Source organism: Alexandromys fortis, unplaced genomic scaffold (genome assembly GCF_014885135.2).
Source record: "Alexandromys fortis isolate MF-2015 unplaced genomic scaffold, M_Fortis_MF-2015_v1.1 scaffold_3, whole genome shotgun sequence".
Lineage (NCBI taxonomy): Eukaryota > Metazoa > Chordata > Mammalia > Rodentia > Cricetidae > Alexandromys > Alexandromys fortis.
The window spans coordinates 22,858,773-22,867,746 of record NW_026067909.1 but is presented as its reverse complement, the minus strand read 5'-3'; positions in this window follow the sequence as shown (position 1 = coordinate 22,867,746).

Below are 8,974 nucleotides of genomic sequence, written 5' to 3'. Positions count from 1 at the left end.
GAGAGCCTGCGGCCTTCCGGTGTGTGGAGATACCTGCTTGTTTTGTCGCCTCCATCAGTTCCTACGTAACGAACTCTACTACTCTTGGTAGGATTGTATTTTCATGTTCTCTTTTTAAAAAAAAAATGTTTTAATGTTTCTCAAAACAAAAATCTCTTTTCTGGAAATATTTTTTGTCTCCCCCTTCCCCGGTTGGGAACAGTTCTTCAGTGGGAAAGTTAGCAGCGGTGGAGATGATTCACCTCAACAATAATTTCATGACGGTTGCCAAGAGTCCTCCTTCCGGCAACTGCTCATCATCGTTCTTTGCTTTGTTGGAATAAAGTAGGACTAACGCTGAGTAACGAGGCCATTCTGTTGTTCTCGAGTCGAGTTGAAGGAGTGTCTATCCCAGGCCATTCATTAGGCCCAGAGAAGTCGCCGAGTTTAAAAACAAGTCAAAAGTTTAAAAATAAAAATAGCTTAAGTTTTAAACTTTAAGTCAAGGCCTTAAAATGAAAAAAAAAATTAATTTTTTTTTCTATTTTTGAGACAGTTTCTCTGTGTAGTCCTGGCTTCCCTGGAACACACTGTGTTCTGGCCTCAAACTCACATAGATCTGCCTCCCGAATGCTGGGATTGAAGGCGTGCACCACCACTGCCTGGCTAAAATTAAAAATTGAACTGTAAATATCCTTGTATTCTAGTAAATTTGCAAACCAGCAGAGCATCCGTGCACACCCTTCCCCTGGCTCCCGCCAGCACTAACAACAGCACAGCACATTTGTGGACACTGACAGGATGCTTTCAAACTGCAGACCTTATTTAATTGTGCGGGCGTCCCCCTAGTGTCTTTCACCCACGTTGTTGGCTATCTTGATTTGTTTCATAATTTCCTAGTATTATGAATCCTGTCTAAGGAGATCCTGAAGCCTGTCTTCATTAAAATTCCTAGGACTTTCCTTTTTTGGTTTTGTTTGTTTGTTTGTTTAGTTTTTTTTTGTTTGGTTTCTTGGTTTTTTGGACACAGGATCTTGCGTGTTTTACAGTGATCTTGAACTCAGAGTGTGGCCAAAGGTAACCTTGCTCATCTGCTCCTCTTGCCTTCACCTCCAGAGAGCTGAGAGTGCAGACGTGTGCTGTTGTGCCTCAATACGCAGAACTGGAGGTGCCGGACTCTGTGCACGTTACCTACCTAGTCTACCAACTCAACTTCATTTCTCCCCCGAGCTTTCTCTTTAATGACCTCGACACTTTAAATTTATTTAATTCTTTTATTTGTGCATATGAATGACCCACAGACTCGTTAGAATTCAGGCCTTCTGGGCAGCATGAGAAGTGGCCATGCATTGGAGGACAAACATGGGAGGGGTATGGGGGAGGAAAGGGGGGTAAGTGGTGTAACTATATTTTAATTAAACTTAAAAAAAACTAATATTGAAGACTGGCATTTAAATTTTTCTGTAACACTGACTTTAAATTCTATAGGCACTTATATACATCAGTGTTGGTGCATATATAATTATCAGTTTATTGCTGAGAATGTTGATGACCACATCTTTATCAAAGTTATATAAAAGCATTTATGCCAACTCTTATTTTCTAAAACTATTCCTGTTTTCTAGAATTTTTAAGATAAGGCATTAAGGAATACATAGTTCAAAGCTGCTGCCTACAGTAGTCAGCCCCTCAACTGGTGAACTGATGATAAAAATGTTGTGCATATACGCTACAGATTTCTATCCACTGTTAAGGACAATGAAATCATGAAATTTGCAAGTAAATGGATGGAACTAGAAAATACACTAAGTGATATCATGCAGACTCAGAAAGACAAACACCTCATGTTCTGTGTCATTTGAAGATCCTAGTTTGACATCTTTAGATGTGAGTGCATAACCGGGAATCATCAGCAGAAGGCAGGAAAGTAAGAAGGAACCACGGTGTGCTAGAAGAGGCTCCAAAGGGGAGGATCGTGTGGCAAAGGTGTTATGGGAGGGGAAACAGGGAAAATGGGAGGGTGGAATTCATCTGGGGAGGGGAGAGTCGGGCAAGAGAGTGGCAGGAGGGACAAGGACCACTAAGGATGATGGGGAAAGCCACAGGGGACCATTATTCTATGTTTACTTAAAACAACACATGTAATTTTTATGTATGTATATTCACATGTAAATATTTACATGAAGCTGTGCTTTTTGGGGTGATCATGCTCCCTTCACATGCTGCAGACTACCTAACAAAACCCCAGTTCCAGGTGTGGGAAACCTCTGACTTGGTGGCGTTCAAGGTTTCCAGAACAATACAGGCTGTTGCTATTGCTCTTGATTGCCTTCCAGAGCTTGAAGGGAAGACCTCAACTTTTTTAACTTAAGAATTTGGAGGAATCAGGATGGAATCTGATGAGGAAGCCTCCTCCTGGGGACCAGTTCTCACAGTATCTGTAGGTGCAACGAAAGCCGCCAAGGGAGAAAAGCAAACAATAGCTACCCAACTGTAATGCCTGAGTAAGGCAAGATACACTCAGCGGTGTGCAATAGTGGCACGTGTATCTTGAGGGAAAACAACAGCCATCTAGTTGGACCTAAGGCCTGCTCAACAGGAAGGAATTCATGCTTGTTACTATTAAACAGAGCTAGCTAGCCATGGCTGGTGAGGTCTTGGACTCCACTACTAAAACTCTCCTAAACCAGTATTATAATTCCCAGCTGTGTTCTAAAGATGAATCCTTATGCCCATAGAGAAGTGTAGCTCTCACCCATTATCAAAGCAACCTCTTTTTGCAGGAGAAAGAGATTATCCAACATGGTCAAAATACAAAGAACAACTGATTCAACCACAGGACAAGGCTCAGGGAGCATCAGGGAAGAGTCTGGAAAGGTTGCAAAAGCCAGAAATCCAAGTTTTCTGCTGCAGGATACCGTCTTTTGTATATGATGGGGGATGCCCTGTGAAATTTCAACCACCTTGTTCCCTAAACACGACCTGCACAATGGCAACACAAGTTGGCTTGCAGTTGTGTGGACCAGGGAAGGAACTAATAGCTACTAAGAGAGGAAGAATCAGTATTTCTCTAAGGATGAGTCCGCTGATAAAATTTTCAATCCCAGGTGATCATCTCTAAACACGTATACATATGAGTAATACTAAATGGACTCAGCAGTATGTGTATACATGCGTGTGTGTGTGTGCACGTGTAAAACAATAATACTTAAGGAATAGGTGGTGAATTAGAGAGAGTGGTCAGACATAGGAGGAGGTGGAGTGGGGAGAAAGTGGAGTGAAATGATGCAAACACACTGTCCATGTATGATATTCTCAAATACAGTATAAAAAATACATTGGCTTTAATTTTCTTTTAATTCTTTACTATGTGTAGGTAGATGTCAGAGGACAACTTATAAGAGTTGGTTCTGCCCTTTTTGCATGTGGGCCCTTGGGTTTGAACTCAGGTTGTCATTCTGATGGCAAGCACCTTTATCTGCTATGCCGTCTTACCAGCTCTATGGTTCTCTAAATCTGTCTGGCGTCCGTATTTCTTACTGGCCGTGCTGCTAGTGAATCAGTGAGCTTGTGTCCAGACTGGTCCTTTTATTGTTGGCCAGCATATGTAATGGCGTTATAAACTCTTTTATTCCAGAGATATGTTGGTCTCAACGTTTTTATGAAATAGTATCTTTGTTACTTTTCTATCACTGTGATAAGACACCAAAACCAGGGTTGCTTGGCGGTTGTCATTTCAAGGGAGCTGCAGTCAGTAACGGAGCTCATGGGATACCACCCACCAGACAGCAAAGCTATGATGGTGCACCCTGGAGAGGCGCCACCCTGGGGAATGGTCTCCTGCCCCTTGCTTCTGTGCTTCTGCTGTGCTTTTCCTGCTTGCTGCTCTCGTGTTCTTTCTGTATCTGGCAGGGTGTGATGATTATGAGAAAGGACCCCACTGGATCTAGTATAGTGTGATTGTTTCATGGGAAAATCCCACTCCTCACTGAGCAATTTACTTGCAGATCATAATGTAGATGATTTTTATAAGAGCAGTGATGCTTAGATAAATGATTTAATTGAACTCACTGAGTCAACCTGAAAGATACAGGTGGTTAAGACAGTGGAGATGATTAGGTTTAGGCTTAGGCTGCCGTGCCAATTGCTACAATGAGATTAAAAAAGAGACAGAAACAAGAGTAGCAGCAGTTATCCTCTTTGCTAGGTGTGAGATTTGCTGAGGATGGAAAATAAGAACAAGGAAGTTTCATGCATTATAGACTCATGAATTCTGCCTGTGGGGGAAACCAGGATGATGATCAAAGAAGCCATTATGTCCCTACACCAAGGTTAGGTCTGAGTTCCTTGGTCATGTAGCTTACAGGAGTAATTAGGTTTTGGTATGTATCCTGAAAAATCAAAGTTGTGAAAGGAAATTAAATGACCCTATTGTGTGTAAAGAATAAAGAAAAGAATAGTGGTTAGCTCGACCACTTGTTTACAGTTTTTTAGAGTAGAAATAGACTAGGAGTCTGCTAATCTGAAACAAGGAACTGGCTGAGATATATTTGGCTTGCTTAAAACGTTTTAAATCAACAATAAGAGAATCATTGTTTTGGGGTGAAGATGTTATGGTAGGAAAATTAATACAAAGGAAGATGTTCAGCCACTTGTGGACTTCTAAGAAAAACTTGTAACTCATGATCACAATGTGATTTCTTTCTGTGTAAAGGTTTTGTTTTTTGAAAATATGTAACTTACGGTTGTAAGGTAATCTTTTCTTGCATAGAAATTTTTGTCTTAGGTGGTATAAAAGGGTTAAGAGGAAAAGAGTCAAAAGAGGAAAAGAAGAAAGAGAAATAAAATGAAGAAATGTTTTGCCCCTCAGATCAGTCTCCTGTGTGTTCAGTAGCTCCGACTCCGCACTTCCTCTCCAGTTTCTCTGACCTATTGAAGCTGATGTTGGCAGCACCTTGGAAAAGAAAGCTTACAATATGGAGCTTATGGTGTCGTAAGTCTGAGCCCATGGTGATAAAGCAAAGGCATGACAGGAGGAGCAGCTGAGAACGTACATCTTCCTCAACAATCACAAGGCGGAGAGAGAACACTGGAAATGAGGAGTGTCTTTTGAAGTCTCAAAGCCCACCTCCAGCGACCTGTCTCCTCCAACAAGGTCACATCTCTTAATCCTTACCAAACAGTTGCAGCCACAGGATCTGAGTATTCAAGTATATGGAGGTCTCATGGTCTGAGAATGAGGACAACTGGCCAGGTCTCTCTCTGTCTTCGTGCTGTGAGAACGAATGACGGCAGATACCCGAAGACAGCACTGCTTGGAGGAGTGCACGGGATAAGGCAAGAGGAAGATCCAAAAAATGCCGGACAGACAGCCGAAAGGAAGACCGTGGAGCCTTGGATGTGACAATGACACAAGCATCTAGGACTGCCCAGGACAGGAACAACTGGAGAGCCACCATAAACAGGCTGCCCGTGCATGCTTAAGTGTGGCCAGGGCATCAATGATGGTGAACGATTCAAGTATATGAGTCTATGGGGACCACGCTCATTCAAACCGCCCCAAGAAAAACATCCTCTTAGATTCAAAAGAAAAAATGGAAGCCAGATGATCACTGCTCTGAGATACTGTCCTGTGATCTTTGATCTCCGTAGGTTCTTGACTCCTTTGCCTGTGCTCTTTAAAGGGAACAGCATCTGTTCCTAATTTCCTGCTATATGGAACGAAGCTCGTTTTGTTTCCCAGTTCACAGCAATCTCAAGACAGCCGGAATCTTTGTCTTAGGGTTGCCATGGCATGGAATTCTATTCACATATTGGCTTGTTTCTCCATAACAGATAACGACCTTGGGGTGAGGGACTGAGCAAGGATCTTCCATTTCACTCTCTGGAGCAGTGTTAGCCTGTATTGTTATCTCATTCTCACAGAGACAATTAGAAAAGTGAAAGTTGTTAGGGGAAGGTCTGGTGGGTGGGGCTGGGGAGCCGAGAGGGTTGACTAGAGGTGTTAGAGCAGGCACTTAAACAGAAAGGTTTGTCTTAGCTCAGCTGAGGGGGGAACCGACATGCCTCTTCCTTCCTCCAGGAACACCCAGAGCCTCGCCCCTGGACACAAGAACCATTAGGTTGGCAGATGTAGCACGAACCTTGTTCCTGGCCGTGAACTGACTGATTTCATTGCCTTAACAAGCATAACTGGAGGAAATTAAGAAAAAAAAAAAAAAAAAAGAATGAAAAAGAAAAGTTGCTACCCCGAAGGGCAGCAGGAGAGAAGATTGGCATCAGGAACTGGAGGGGTCTTCCCCTTCTCAGGCCCCCTGTAGATGGAGTGATGGCTAAGCTGTAAGACACTAGGCCTTCTGAGTCCCTCTGCCCAGCCCTACACCCCCCCCCCCCCGCCAGTCCCTTGCTGCCCTGGCTCTTTCCAAGCCCCATCAAAAGCAGTGGCTGCAGGTAAGGGGGCCCAGAATTGGCAGGGAGTGAAGTAGGGACTTCCTAGAGAAGCTGTGGAGTCTCTACAGTCGCAACGGAGGGAAAATGGAGCATGGCCTTTCAGGTCTTCCCTGTTTTTCATGGTTTTTCAGTCTTCCCTGTTGGTGTCTGTTTGGGGGGCAGAGTTGACGACTGGCTGTTTTTACCTGCCTTATTCCTTAAGGTTTGAAGTATTTTTCAAGTTCATTCAGTGCTTTGTTATAGCTGGATTGAGGTATGGTTTCTCAAAATAATGATGGGAGTATATCTTAGTAACAAATGTTCAGGGTCTGGGGTCTATCCCCAGCACCTCTCAGAAAGAAATAAAACAAGTAGCAGAAACTACCATATGAACAAACTAGATATGAAAATATAGTTATAAACAAAAATAACTAGTACCATTGCATCGATATCAGTAGAAAAGACAGTAGAAAAATTTATATGGAATAAGTTAAAAGTAACTAATACAACAAAACCCCAAAGAAATAACACATAGGACCAGCACGATGGATGGGGGGTTCGAGATGTTTTTGCCCCCAGTCTGATGCCTTGAGTTGCTTTGAGTGATCCACAGAATGGAAGGAGGAAGTCAGTTCTCAGAAGTTGTCCTCTCCCTTCCACACGCATGCCTTGGCATGAGCATGCATACATACACACATAACATGCACATACATGAAGATAAAAAATTTAAAAGAAACCCATACACAGCATCGAAGGCTGACGACTTTGCCCGCTCTTTTTGAGAGGCATTTCCCCAGCCTGTTTGATCTGTGGATCAAAGGAAGGACATCCTGGAGTTTTCTTTCTAACCCATAACAATTCCATTGTTGCTGTGGTTTGGGAAGGAATGCTACATGTAGTTTTATTTTTTATTTTCCTAGGAATATAGGAAATTTAAGGTTTCATAAGAGTTGTATTTCTTTAATAAGAATATATATTGCAAAAAATTAAATACATCACTTTGAGTGGTTGCTACATAGCAATTTAAAATTATTAATCATTTGTTTATATAATAGGATTATTCTCTGAGACTTTCATATATTGTATTGTGTTTATTATTTCTCAAGGCTATCATACAGAGGGTCCCTCTAGCTCTTTCCCATGGGACCTCTCAGCTTTCCCTTCTAGCCCATATCCATTTCTTCTGTCTGCCCCTGACCTGCAGAAGCTCTTTCTACCAAGGACTCCTAGCGGCCATGCTGGGCAGAGAGGAAGGAAGAGCCTATTCCCTATCCTCCTCTCTCCTCCATTCTGGTCTCTCCAGATGACTCTTAGTCCCACAGTAGCCTGCTGACCAAAAGATAGAAAACATATGGAAGACATTTAATCCTTATTGCCGATCCTTTATCACTACGTCCTTCGATTTGCCGTAAAAATGTGTGTCTTGGTCACAGAAGCTTCTTTTTGTAGTAAACTGTGGTCAATGAACAGACATAGCTGAGGTTGTTGGTTTTTTGGTTTCACTTTGGTGGTTTAGCTGAATCTAGAAATTCATCCATTTCTTTTAGGTTTTCCACGTTAAGGGAATACAAGGTTTTAAAATATTTCTTATAAAATTTTGAATTTCTTTGGTTTCTCTTGTAATATATCCCTGTTCATTTCTGACTATGTTGGGTTTTATCTTTCTTTTAATTACTCGGGCCAAACAAAGGTCTGCCAATCTTCTCAAATAAGCAGCTCTTAGATTAATTGATTCTGTGTATTGTTATATGGTATGTTTTCAATTTTTTCATTTTTTAACAGTATAAATATCTGAAAAATACCTATAATACACATAAGTCACTATATATGTTGTATTATGAATATGTGTACATATAGATAGATGGGGATATATGTGAGGGTATATACTATATACATACACACTATATATTCTTTCTATAGTATATATGTAGATATATAGTATATATATGTAGTATATATATAGAAAATATGAGTTGTCCTTAAATTTTTTTAACACCAAGAGAAAGCAACATACTCTTGAACCTTCTTTGTGTCTTGTCTATATCATTATAAACTGTAAAGTACTGCATATTTAATTGATGTGATTGCTTAATATGTTTCGACAGGAATAAGGGAAGAAATTTTAAACTCGCTGGAATCATTAGTTCTTTGTACCAGTTTTATTACAAAACTAACCTTTTTCTTTAACCATGTCTTTTTAAGAATGTTCCTAAATGCTGATGACTGCCCTTTGTTTTCATACAGCTTTTATATGAACAAAACATGTAGGGCTACATTGTAATCCAGCGGAAACAGCCTAATGTCCCAGTATGTATTACGACAAGGTTTATGCCAGCTGTGCTAAAGTCAACTTATAGAAACAAAAAATCTTGAGTCATCATTTCAATGCATCAGTCGTCGTAATGCGGCTTTAAAATCTTTTAGAATCTGTTTGCATTTATCATTAATATGAAATACACATACAATACACATTACAGTTTGAGGGCCTGCATACATTTTCCAAGGGTGAGTCCATTATCCTCATAGCAGGAACAAAGTGCCACGTAGGCAGGCGTGACTATGGAGC